This window comes from Pinus tabuliformis, chromosome Q, assembly GCF_031772625.1.
Source record: "Pinus tabuliformis cultivar Carrire ecotype Pingquan chromosome Q, CPIR1, whole genome shotgun sequence".
Classification (NCBI taxonomy): domain Eukaryota; kingdom Viridiplantae; phylum Streptophyta; class Pinopsida; order Pinales; family Pinaceae; genus Pinus; species Pinus tabuliformis.
In genome coordinates this window covers 1,023,905,000-1,023,919,518 of record NC_142296.1, presented here as the reverse complement: position 1 = coordinate 1,023,919,518, position 14,519 = coordinate 1,023,905,000, and positions in this window count along the sequence as shown.

Sequence of the window (14,519 nt, the reverse complement as noted above, 5' to 3'; positions counted from 1 at the left end):
ATAGACTGAAAATAAAATCCACGCTAGAAATATACTATTGCAACTAAAAACTGAAGCGTGCTCATTCCTATGAGCTTATTTATATACAAAGCAACCTAATGTAAGTTGATCTCTGAAAAGTTGAATTATGTGATACTAAAATGCCAATGCAACCAGTCCAATAGCTACTCAACAGTGGCTTCTGACTGTGGTTCAGTAGAATCAAAACTAGAACATGTAAGGGAAATGGAAATTGATTGTAGGCTTAATCTTCACAACAAAAGCATGATCGAAACTTTGTAGTGAACAATTCCTCCATATAGACAACTATGGGATTATGAAAGACATCACTTATTTGTTGATCTTCAAAGAATTCTGCAAGTTGATCATCATGCCATGACAATTCATATATTCTTTCATTGCCATCATACAGTTTCAGCTGTGAGTCATCAAACCCATTCTCAAAACACTCCCCAATCTCAATATCAAAAGGCAGCACTACCACTTCTCGTTTCGATTGACAAAGGTTCTCAAAGGACTGAATTTGACATTGGAAATTGTGGGATTAAATTGGGACTTCTAAGGCTTGGATATATTTCTCAATTTTTTCAGCAAACTCTTCTAAAAAGTTGGTCTCAAATTTAGAGCAACATTTGCATGACTTTAAATAAATAGGTAAAATTTTTTAGAAAGCATCATTAAAATTATCACAGCATTCTTTGAAACCTTCAATAGAAATAGGGTCAGCCACATACCCTATCATCTTGTTAGACAAGCAATTGGATCAACAGTTTAAGCTCTAAATGCTTTAGACAGTGGAGTCGCTATGAGTGTTCTACACTTTGGATTCTCTGACAATGGAATCTCCTGGTGAAAAAATATATATCCTTTTGATGTCAAACTATTTTTCACCATAAGTAATTAGATCTAGATCGTTGTCGTTCTTTCCCAGGGAAGATAGATTTTTCTCTCTGCGGTAACGGCGCCACTATGTTAGCACTTCGTAATTTCCTTTGGTGGTAGGAAGGAAACCCAAAGGTAACCAAAAACCACTTACGGAATCGGAAACTAGGCCTTCCAAAAATAGAGAGGGCTCTCTCTTTTAACTCAGCCACTAAATATTGGTTTCAATGAAGAATAATGGCTAGATTTTTGGAAAATAACAAAGTTTATAGGTGTGGTGGTAGGGCAGAGAGAAATCCATTGTGCATGGAGTTAAGAAAAAATTGAGATCAATTACGTGGTGGATGCTCGGTGAAATGGGAAAATTTGTTCAAATGTAAGATATAAACTCTTCCTTATGCTAGTTAATAGTTGTAGATGTGAGAAGAATAAAGAAAGTAGATAACCATATCAAGGCATCAAACAATGGACGAATCTTAAAATGATTATGGAAGAAAAGGCATATAGAATGTTTAAATGACTACAATAGAGCACCATTAACTAGATGAATTCTGAAACAAGTTTTTCATTTAAACATCATATGAAGAAATATAACACACACAAAATAGGAAACACTCACATAAGAGAGCTGAATTACATGAATCTTTGAAAATATTTAACTAAGTACTTCTAATCCACCAATTTCATTAAAACTCAGAAAAAATTACAATATGCATAATGTTCTTTCCCCTCCAATCTGACCATCCCACCCTTTTTCCATGTATTTAAATCACTATATAGAATGAGGAATTTGAATTGCCACCCTAGGTGGCCGAATTCACTTCATAAAAGTCGAATGGTGTAGATGCAATGCATCTTTACTTTCTATGTAGAAAAAAAAGAAACTGTTATTACAATTTAGAAACATCAACTCAAACAATGCATCTTTGTTTAAAAACTCAAACTAAATGATTTTAAACCTACCAACATGATTTTAAACTTATTGACGCTTATCCAACAACTAAAATGACTTCTATAAGTTTCAAGATTCAAAATTTTCCAAAATAACATTGACTCATACGTTTGTGTAGCAGGTCTACTATGAAACAGAGACTGAATTTATGGAAAAATAGGGGTCCAAAAATAGCTCATATATCCTAAATATGGACATATGTTGCAAATCTGAGGGATGTTGTTTTAGATGGGAATGTCCTTGAGAGAAACCTCTCTCAGTTTCCAAAATTTCCTCTCCAGATCCTCACAATCGATGCCCAATCATCATAACTAAAATAGGAAATGCCAAAACCTGAAAAATAGACTGTAAAGACACATTCGACTCTTCCAATATATGAGACCTATGTAGAAACGAAAGGATATTTTTGTTATTTGGTCTATTCTTGACAAAAAACTCTTTTTATTTTCCAAAATTTAGCTCCATTTGGTTGCAAACAACTTTTGAAAATTATGACAAAACAATCAATTTTGCAGCAAATTCATAGCAAGTCCAAGTAGCCCTCCATGCTTTGTATGTTTGCACTCTTCCTTTGGCAAAATGGATCAAATGGGTATGCTTGAAATGTCTGTTTGATGGTGTATAACTCTTTAAGTATGCTCTCCAATGCTTGTAGACCTCCTAGATGCATAGTAAGAGGCAAACACACTTTGATTCCTAGATTATAGGATCCTAATAGGGCCATTGGAATGATAGGAAACGAGTTTTATTTGAAGAAAATTAGTATCTCATTTAATTAGGGTGGTGCTTAATGAAAGAAATAAGGAAGCCTTTGTTCCTCAGACAAGTTGTGTCATGGGAAAAGATTCACACATATTTTTCCTAGGTGTCCTTTTGATGGAGCATGTCATGGATCTCATGGTCTTATGTAGTGGGTATTGTTATTTACCTCAAAGCAAATAATTTATTTCTCATAAAATTAGGAGTAGGACAAGCCACTAATACTTGGGTAATTAACAACATTGTGAGTTGTCTTATTTATTGCTAAGGATAAAGGATCGTGGTCCTTACAAGTGCTTGGTGATTCTCAAGTTGTAGTCGATTAGTTTAATGGGTAAACAATGCTAAAAAGCTTGGTTCTTCAACCATGGCAATGACAAACCTGGGAACTACATGCGTTTTAGGAGGAGGTTTCCATACAACATATTCATAGATAATTTAACCAGAGATAATTTAACCATTGGGTTGATGCATTACTGAAGGGAGCTCTTTCTTTATCTAAAGACCAAATGATTTGCATTGAGTTTAAAGGAAAGGAGTCTATCCATAAGTCTAAGATAGTTATATTTTGAAACGTGGTAAGACTTAATTGTCTATCGATGATCTATCAAAATTACTTATGATTTAGTCTACTTGCTTTTGTTTTTAAGAGGGATATGACCCAACTTTAATTTAGCCTATGCACATATCAAATTGATTAGCTATTAATGTAATATCTTTAAAATGTGTTAACAAAAATAAAAATTATATTTTTCTAAATATCTATATTAATTTTATGAAAATTGATCTTAAATTCATTTAAAATTGTTCCTCCAAATCGAAAGTTTCACATCGTATTTTTCGGGAATACGTTCCGATGAGGTTAGTGGAGGCATGGGGAAGACTATAGCGAGAAGCATCGATAATCACGTATCCACCATAATTGAGTGGACTGTCATTATAATAATAATTTTCGTTTGCAGTAACTGTTATTAAAATATAGGTTATTATTGAAGATAATAATAACTTTCGTTTGCAGAAACGGTTATTAAAATATATTTTATTATTGAAGTCAGATTATTATTTTTATTATTATTAGGTGATTAGTTAATTTCATTATTCATTTTTTGTGAGGATGAATTTTAATAAAGGTTTGAAATTAGATCCTAAAATATTGATGTGATTAATTTTCTTTTAATTCTGAATCACAAAAACCTATACTCTATGTAAAAAAAATATGTTGTTGTTTATAAAATGCAAAATATAATTATGGTTATGAATAAATATAGAAATAAATATGTTTTTTGGTCATATTTTTTATACGATTTTATATAAATTATTAATAAAAAATATTATGTAATAATAATAAAGTAAATTATAATAATAGTATGAGGTACGATCAGTGTTATTGTTAAAACATCTTTACTATTGAGAGGTTACTTGTTGGAGTGGTTACCATCTTGCAATCCATGAATATATTAAAGAAAACAAAAAAAAAAGTATAGACTAACTTATTGTATATTTTGAAATACTAAAATAATATCTGCAATAACAAATTAAAAAAAAAATCAATAATATTTTTTTAGGTTAACATATACACACAAGTGTTCATTATAAAAGCTAACCAAACTATGATTTATTTTAAATTATTATTATTATTATTAATTACAAAAGGAAATTTTAGGATTCAAACAATAGAGCTCCTCTCGGCTCCACTGTGGCTAGAGTTTCCCTAGCCACCTGAGTCTTTCTGCATAGATGAGCCCCCATTTGATGAGTCTGTGTGGCCATCTCTAGTGTCTTGGAGGATTGCCCGCTTGGTTGACTACTTGGTATATATGAAGTTGTTTAGCACCTATTTTTGGAACATGGGAAAATGTCGTTGCCACTTTGATGTCAAATTTCAGTTCGTTAAACATGTCATTCATTACTAGTGGTTGCAGGGGAGTTTAGATCTGTCATGTTGAAGTGTAGATCGAGTACAGTGTGTGCACATATATAAACTTTTTGTTGCTAGAAGTTGTTGTTAAAAATGCAGCAAGAAAAGTCTCAGTTTTGATTTTGGCCTTAATTAAAATTGAGGAAATTTGGAATTCCATATCAGTAGACAACTTGAGGAGTTAACTGAGGTGACATGACACTAGTCACTTAGTTAAGAACACTCAATTTGAGTTAATGAGTTGAGGTTCAGTTTACTTGTGTTGATTCCTAAAAAATAGGAGTCTAGCTTAGTTAATTTGAGTTAGCAGCATGAAGTTCAGTTGGGTGTAGTGGGTTCCTAAATTTTAGGAGTCTAGGTTGAGTTAATTTCAATTGTAGAAATTTAATTGAGTTATGGTTAGTTAAACTAGTTCTAAGTGATGGAGGAACTAGTGGAAGGTCAAGTAGTGGCATGTGACTTTAGTGATAAGCCAGATAATTAATCAATCAACCTAAATTAACTCATGCACGCAGAGAATTCAAGTTACCCAGTTGAGATTGGAGTTCAGGGGTAGTGTACTATCAGTTGTGAACTATTCCAAGTCGTATAGGTGGTGCATGCATTTAGAAAATTGACCTAAAGGAACTACCCAATCCAATGGAGGAAAATTCCTATTAAATAGGGTCCTAATTCCTCAAGGAACAATGCCAAGAAATAGGAGCTTGGAGGACAGGAAAATTGGCTAAGTATTGGCCATATTTACTCAATCAAGTAGAGGATAGAATATATAGGTGCAGGTTGTGCTCGAGCTTGAAAAAACATATCATATTCATCCAGATTCCTTGATTAATGCAATATAGATAGTAAGGGGTTTTGAGCAGTTCTTTCCCCTAGATAAATATTTGTGCATGTGTGATGTTTCCTTTTGCATGTATATGATTCTTGTTTTAGATGGTGAATTAACTTCCGCGGATCAATAAAGTAGCTTCAAGTATTTTGACTTAGAAAATTTCATGAGAAATATTGAATCTACACATTAAATTTCTAAATGGTATCAGAGATGGAATCACATTAGAGGAGAGATTTCGAACTTGTTATTGGAGGACGATCGAACTTGCAGGATTAATTCTTCAGAGCTAGCAGGATGGCCTTCTATGGACTAAGAATCGAGTATTCCCTTGAGGAAATCTCAAATTATGTTGCTTGGAAGGACCACATGGAGGTCTTGCTGGAAGATAATGGGTTGAAGGAATTCATTGAAAATGATATCCAAAAATTGGCAACAGTTGATGCTCGAAATCTAGTAGATTGGAAGAAGTGTGTAGTTAGAGCCAGAAGGATCATTTTGAAGGGTGTGAGAAACCACATAGTATTGAAAATACATGGAAAAGTTACTTCCTTTTCTATGTGGAAGACTCTCAATGAGATATTCAGAAATAGCAATAAAGCCAAGAAACTTGAACTGATGAAGAAATTAAGGATTGAAGACAAAGGGTATGAGGTAGTCTTTAGTGATGGGAATGTTTACCTCAAGCATCTTGCTTCATGTGAAATCAAGAAATTTGGTGTCATGATCGAGAGTCTATACACATTATATGAAGATGCATGCACAACCTTAAGGAGCAAGGAAGGGATTAGAGATGTTGTGGTTGACAAGCAGCATGATTTAGATCTCAAGAGGACTGACCGGGAGGATTATGATGAAGAGGACCAGTTAAAGACCTCTATTAGGAGGAGAGTTCGAGCCAAGTGGGTAGAGGGAGCACATGCAAATATACCTCTAGGAGTGAGTTCAAGCGATGTATATCATTACTCTAAGAGTTGCAAAAATTTGGGCAGGGTCCAATGAGGCATTATCATGGAAAATTTTAGGGGCTAATATCATAGGTGGGTTAATTTCCATGATTTTTCCAAAAAAAAGATTCGACCAAATTTTATATTATAAAAATATTTTACCCTGAAAATAACCAAATCACATAGCGTCTTCATATAAAATCATTAGAAATTCATATATTTTTACAAATATTCCAAAAAACCTCTTATAGATTGCATCTTAGACACTAGTGAGATTCGCCAAAGTTTCTAAACTTTAAAATAAATTTCCATCCTTAAAATTTTACCTAGGCATTATCCTCATGGATCATTACCTTTCTTTGGGGGCCCACAATATTCAGTAGCAGGAGGATCATTGTCAGTCAGATACTGAGGACTGCAGAGGAGTGCTGATAGCAGAGCATGAGGCTTAGTACCAAATTCGACAACAACACATTTTTCCTAGTAGAAAGTTGCAGACACGGTTGATTCATTTTTTTTTATGCTTCTGAGTTGTAGATATTGCAGCTGCAACAACAACAACGAGAGGTGTTGCATGCATTACATTACATAGGTGAAGGACAAGGGTGGTTAATAATCCCTTTTTTGTTGAGAGGGAGTGTTGAAAATGCAACAAGAAAGTTCTTAATTTTTATTTTATTCGAAATTCCATATTAGCATACAACTTGAGACATGGCACTTGTCACTTAGTTAACAACATTCAATTCAATTTAATGAGTTGAGGTTCAGTTTACTTATATTGATTCCTAAAAAATAATAGTCTAGCTCAAATTAATTTGAGTTAAGGGCATGAATTTTAGTTGTGTGCAGTCTGCTTCTAAATTATAGGGTCCTAGGTTGAGTTAATTTCAGTTGTAGCAATTTAATTCAGGTACACTGAGTTATGGTTAGTTAAGGTAGTTTTAAATGATGGAGGAACTACTGGAAGGATGAGTAATGGGGTGTGACTTTAGTGATTGACATCTAGATAACTAATCAATTAGCCTAAATTAACTCATGCATGTAGAGAATTCGAGTTACCTAGTTGATATTAGAGTTCAAGGGCAGTGTACTATCAGTTGTAAACTATTTTAAGTTGTACAAGTGGTGCATGCAGTCATAGAATTGACCTAAAGGAACTGCACAATCCAATGGGGGAAATTTCCTATTAAATAGGGGCCTAATTCCTCAAGGAACAACACAAGGAAATCAGAGTTTGGAGGACAGGAAAATATGCTAAGTATTGGTTAGGTTTAGCCAATCAAGCAGAGGATAGAAGACAGAGGTGTAGGTTGTGCTCAAGCTTGAGCAAGCATATTATATTCATTCAGATCTCTTGATTAATGCAATACAAATAGTAAGTGGTTTTGAGCAGTTTCTTTCCCCTAGATAAATCCTTATGCATGTGTGATGTTTCCTTTTGCATGTCTATGATTCTTGTTTTAGATCATGAGCATGTTTGATGTTTGCTTTTGCATGTCTATGATTCTTGTTTTAGATCGTGAATTAACTTCAACAGATCAGTAGAGTAGCTTCAAGTTTTGTGATTTACCAAATTTCATGAGAAATATTTAACCTACACATTAAATTGCTACTATTGCTTGCTTGTTAGTGACTGTCGCAAGGGTGTCTAGGTTGTTTTGTTGGTCGTGCACTTTATGAAGGTACATTGAGCACCCTAAATAAATTTTTGAAGAAATAATAATAAAATCCATCTTTGGATCTGGGGTTTCTCTCCTTAACAAAAGAGAATGTGGTATTCTCGAAGGAAAACAGGTTACTAGGAAAATTCACTTGTTTGTGGCCAAGTCTTGAAGTTGTTAAAGAATGGGCCTTTAACAACTGGGAAATTTATCATCCCAAGAAAATCTTCTATCATGAAAACAAATATAATCTATTTCTCTTTGAAAATTAGGAAGATAAATATTAGATCTACAAATCGAGTCCCAAATTCATTGGCACTAGAGGTTTGTTTCTCACTCACTGGTCCCTTGAATTTAATCCATTGATGGAAATCTCATATGCACATGTGTGGATCAAGTTATCTTTTCCCCTTCTCCTTTGTTGGAGTGAAGGCATTTTTAAGGCCATAGGAGATAAGTTAGGAAAAATTATTACCTATGATGTGGAACACGAGAATAATTATTCGTGCCCCTAAATTTGTATTGAAATGGATTTCTCCAAAGGCCTGCCTGAAGTGATTCAACTCAATCTGGATGGGTGGTCTCATCTCGAGTCTCTTGATTACGAACATGTTCCTTTCAGATGCAATATGTTCCATGAGTATGGACACTTTAGGAAAAGTTGTCCAAAAGCTTCAACTTCTTGAAGCTCCCCATTTCTATCTCCTCCTCTAGAGCAAGGAGAAGACAACCAATAATTTGGTCTTGTTAAAAGGAAACATAAGAAATAAGGAAGAAAAAAACATCATACTTCTAAGGCTGATCCCAAGCATCAACCCCTTTCAAAAAACAGCTTTGAATTCTTGAATGCTTCCAAATAAGAAAGTGAGAATGTTGAGGCCCAAGTGGATCTGCCAAATAACCATGTTCCAAGGGTCCCTCATTTTAATTTCAAAGAAGATCCATATCGGGACCTCCAAAAACGATGGGAAAGCTTTCCACATAGATGTATGTACCAAGAGATGAAAAAGATATTAAGGTGGATGAGAAGAAGTCCTCCTCTTCTTCCCCTTCCTATTTAGATGTGCTTAAAAAGAAATGATAATCCCGACCAGTAACAAGAAGCAAGAAAGATCATAGCAAAAAGAAAATTGGTCCTAACTTCTGCAGGTCAAGTAGTGGGCCATCCTATAGCAATTTATAGAAATGTATTGTTTCTGGATTTTTCTATGTAAGCAATTTGTCAAAATTTCTTCTTTCTTTTTCATAACAATAGGAATGAAAACCAAAAGACTTAGTATTTAATTTTTTTTTCTTTGTGCTCTTAATGGGAGGAGGTTGGTCTCTTATTTTCTTTGAAAGTGCCATTAGCTGAAGAAGAATATTTTGTAACTCACTTCCTAGGTAATTAATACATCCAAGTGCAAGTTTTAATGTAAATCCTACTCATTTTTGTTTAAATAAATATAAAAAACATTAGTATATGAGTTAGACATATATACATTTTAAAAAAATGTAGCAATATTCTTAACCATGGAGATTCACTGTCACTTTACCATAGAAATTCGTAAGTTGTAAATAGTTGTTTTTATAATACCATGAGCCTATACCACATGCCAATATGATAAGCGTTGATATCACATTTTCTTTAATTAAATAATTTGAGATAAATTAATTAAAAAACATAACTTAAATATTAACCCTTGATTTGTAAATATTATTATGAGTATTCCAATATATTTTTGGAGGTTAAATCTTTATCATCCACCTAATAATTATTGATAATTAAATTAAAATTGTGGAAGGTGTAAAATAGACACGCATCTCAATGTAATAACAAAAAATATTTGAGTGTGTTATGTAACATAATTTCACATTACTTTTATATGGAAAAATAAGGTAATTGAAGTTAAAAATATTTTTGTATTTTCACTTTGAGGGAGATGTCAAATTTTTTTATTTTTTAATATTTCAATATCTATTATGAATATATTATATAAAATAAATAAAAATATAAATTTTCTTATAATTAATTTTTTTATATTGCTGAAGATGAAGAAGATGTGTAATTCGTCCCTTACTTAGCATGGAGATGTTATACTTAGTGTGAATTGCAGAATTTGGTGAATCATCGAGTTTTTGAACACAATTTGCACCACAATTTGCACCATAGGGCTCGATCAGGGCAAAGACTCTTGAAAATGAATATCTCAACGCTTGTTAAGATGACCAACGTAGCAAAATATATATGATGATATATATATATATATATATATATATATATATATATATATATATATATATATATATATATATATATATATATATATATATATATAAACGTCACATATATCACGTGTCAAAACATTTCTTTAGGTTTTTCACTTTAAAAGAGATTTTCACTTAGCGAGATATGTATGATGAAGAATGTATATATATATATATATATATATATAACCTCACATACATCACATGTCAAAACATTTCTTTAGGTTTGTCACTTTAAAAGATTTGGTCATATACATGTGTGTGTGAACCTCATATATATCAAGTGTCTACTATCAAGAGCAATCAAAACATTTATTTGGATTTTGCACTTTAAAAGAAGTTTGCAGTTTAAGAGATTTGATCTCTATAGAAGCGTAGAGTTTGCATAGATTTATGTCATTGTATATAATGTTGTCAAAAACAATTGAAATCTTTTTTTCCATTTAGTTTCTTTTTCTCTTTTTCTTTTTTCTTTTTTAATATTTCAGTTTTATTTCATTTTAGTTAGTTTTTTGGTTTTATTTCAAATTTAATAACTGCTTTATAATAAGAATTCAATTTTCTTGATAAAAAAATAAAATTATAATATATCAAAAAATAAAAAAATATTTACCAATATTTTAAATTAACAAATAATTTGTATTTATAATCAAAATCTAACTAATACCAAATCAATAACACATCTATTGTTATAACTTTGATTTCAAAAAAACTAATAATATTGATTTATAAGAAAAAATAATAATAACTAAAATATTATATTATGAGGAAAACATATTTTATAAAATGTTTTAAAACAATGTATTTCACATGTCTTTTCAAAAAATTATATAATTTATTTATATAACATAGTAAATGCTCATTTATAATAATTCAGATATGTAAATGACAAATACTTTTAATCTATTTAATAATTTAAGTTAGATCCAGAACTAATTTATCACTGCTCATGTAGGGTGTCTGCTACTTCATCCATCCTTTACATTTTGAGAGTTTTCTATTGGGGATGTGGATTATATATGAGAATGTATACACTTCTATTTGAACTTTCACACAGAGCATTACTTATATAGGTTGAATGGGATAGACCAACGCAATTAATGATCTTTCATGAGTTTACAGGGGCATGCATCATATATATACAGGAATGTTAGTAATTTTTTTTTTTATTATGCAAAATATTGGCTTAACTTGACAATGTGGGACACTCGAATGATTATTATGATTTGTTCCTTCTTCAATGGTGCAAGAAGGAACCCTTCATTATTATTGTTTTTTTATTATGCAAAATATTGGCTTAACTTGACAATGTGGGACACTCGAATGATTATTATGATTTGTTCCTTCTTCAATGGTGCAAGAAGGAACCCTTCATTATTATTGTTAATTGATAATTTCAATTGTGTAATAAACTACACCAATAAAGGCAGTACATTACAAATAAATACATATGCCTAAGTTTTTGTTATGGTTTATTAGACACTTTATTAGCGTTGATAACTAATTTTTTTTATGGTGTAAGAAACTAATTTAGTATGCGTACTATATTATAAACAGTTTTACATTTAAAATGAGATATAATAGGGATGGATGCTTTGTATGAGCAATAATTTCAAAATAGATCATTAAATTTGATATTGTTTTTGGTGTTAATAAAAAGGATAATTAGTAGTTGTGGACTTTTAGGGTCAATTTCTAATATGGATTTCAAAATCGACTAAGCAAGATCCAAATAAAATAAGCACAACTTCTAATATGGATTTCAAAATCCACTAAGCAAGATCCAAATAAAATAATTCATACATGGCTCTCAAAATATATGTTTTGGGATTGAAAAAGTGATTCAACATAGCAATCACTTTAGTGAGTTTGAGTGATTAGTACATGCTAAAGTGAGTTTTAGTGATTAGTATATGTTAAAGAGGTTTTTGACAAGTTAATGAAGTTTCTATATATATGATATAGTTATTTCCTCTGGAAATTAAACGATGCTTTAATTATTTTAAACCAAGTAAAAGCTACATTATCTCTTAAAAACTAAATGCATAGAACTAGCCATATGCTCTTTCCATGATACAATTTGTAATGGATGCTCTTAAAATGTTGAGCCATCTATTTAACTTAAATAATTTTTTAATAGAGTTATACTCTGTTCTTTGTAGGACCTTTCAGCAAAGAAAATACTAAATTTGAGTTCCTTTTCATTTTGAGAACATAAATCACAGAGGAAATATTTGGTTAGATGAATCTATTGAAATTGATGTGCAACATATCAGTAGAATTATAAGTTTACTAGAAAAAGTAAAAGATATTCCTAAGCCATCAAAGATGTTGGTGTACATGCATATTACCTACCCTTTAGGAAGTCTTTCTATTTTTATTAGTTACTATTTATAGTATGTCTATTTTTAGTCAAGGTTGCAATGTAGGATGATGTGTGGCAATGATGGGGAAGTGACATGGCTATATCTTATTTATTAATGTGTACTTCCTTATCCATATCCTCCTTATTCATAGCTACACACTTATTTCCTATTCATAGAGACAAATATTATAAAAAACCTTATCTCTTGAGTTTTACTCTTATTTTGGGGGGTTTTCTACATTTCTGGAGTTAGGAGTTGTATGTGTGAATCATTTATTTGGTTCTCACTTATTTTTAGATCATACTATCCTTACTGAATTATATTATTGACCCTTAGTGTATTTTATACCATACAACTCCATTTTTGGTCTGGTTAACTAGAATTAAGGAAGAATTGTTTTTCTACTAGTTGTGCATGCACAAGGTAATGCACATTAATTCTTTATGTGGGAGTGTTATTTAATTGTATTTAAGTAAAATAATGAAATACACTTGAATTCAAATTGTTCTTTTAGTTTCTCAGCCTAAAAAGATATTTTTTTCTATCTTCTCTCTCTTTTCTTTTGTAATTAGTAGTGTATTATTTTGTCATAACCGGATCTTATGCTTGTGCTTAAAATCCTATATGGTATCAAATATTTTGTGATATTAAGGATTCAAAAATCTAACATGGTATCAAATATTAGGAGGATTTTGTGAGGAAAACATATATTTTATAATAGGTCACATAACATCGAACAATCCAAAGATGATGGATCAATCTAGTACTGTGATTCTTACTCCATTCAACTTCTTTGAGTGGAAACATAAGATCATAATTATACTATGAAGTAAGGAAATTTATAGAATTAACATGGGTATTAAAATAGATCCCAATACAACTATAGATAAGTCAAAATACCTTAATAGGATGGATGAATCCTATGGGCTTCTATGCTTGTCTATTTCTCTAGGATTTCTCTTCCATGTTGAGGCTTGATAAACTCCCAAAAAAGTATGGACTATGTTGGGTGGACGATTTGGAAAGCAAGATGAAGTAATAGGAATCAATTGGAGGATGAATTCATGTCTTTGAGCCCAAGAAATTTTGAGACCCTATAGGACCTTTCTTCCATGTTCAATATTTTTCTTCAATAGGTTAAAGCACGTGGCATTGATAGAAAAGATGAGCATTTTATTGTCTTAGTTTTTTCAAAGTTAGGAATCGAGTACTCTATGTTTGTTTCTTCTTTCCACACTAAATTCTTTTTGATGGGATAATATTGGAAGATCCCATCTATAGATGGCTTCATAAATTCACCCATTCATGAGAAAAATAAGCTCATTTACATGGGAGGTACAAGATGGTAGCAAATAAGAACAAGTGGAAATCAAGGGATTTGGATGGCATAGACAAAGAAAGAATAAAATCCACTAAGGTTACTCCTAACCCCAAGGGAGGAAAATATAAGGAGAAAACAAAGTGAAGCTACTATAATATAGGATTTAATCTAGAAAATTCTTATATGGTGAAGACCATTTCTCATATAGAAAATTCACTTTATCAACACAACCTTTCATATTACTTATCATATAGTGTCACGTAAAAGGCTGACGAAAAGCCACTAGAAGATCAAGGTAAGGGTCAAGCTTTGACTGCTATTGCAATTTGCTTCATCATTTGATAGATGGATCTAGGATTTAGGTGTCTCTAATCATATGTCAACATCAAAGGATTATTTTTCTTCCTTGGTACCTTGCACTAGGTCTCCTATGACGTTGGGAGACAAAACATGTGAGAGTGTGTAGAAAAGGGAGTGTGGACATTAATTATGGAAGCTTTTAAAATGTGTTACATGTTAAAAATATCTCCATGAATATCCTCTCTATATACTTTATTACATAATGAGATTGAGACAATTGAGTTGAGTTTACTGTAGATTTAGTGATAATGTGTGAGATGGAAAATGGTTTTTGAGT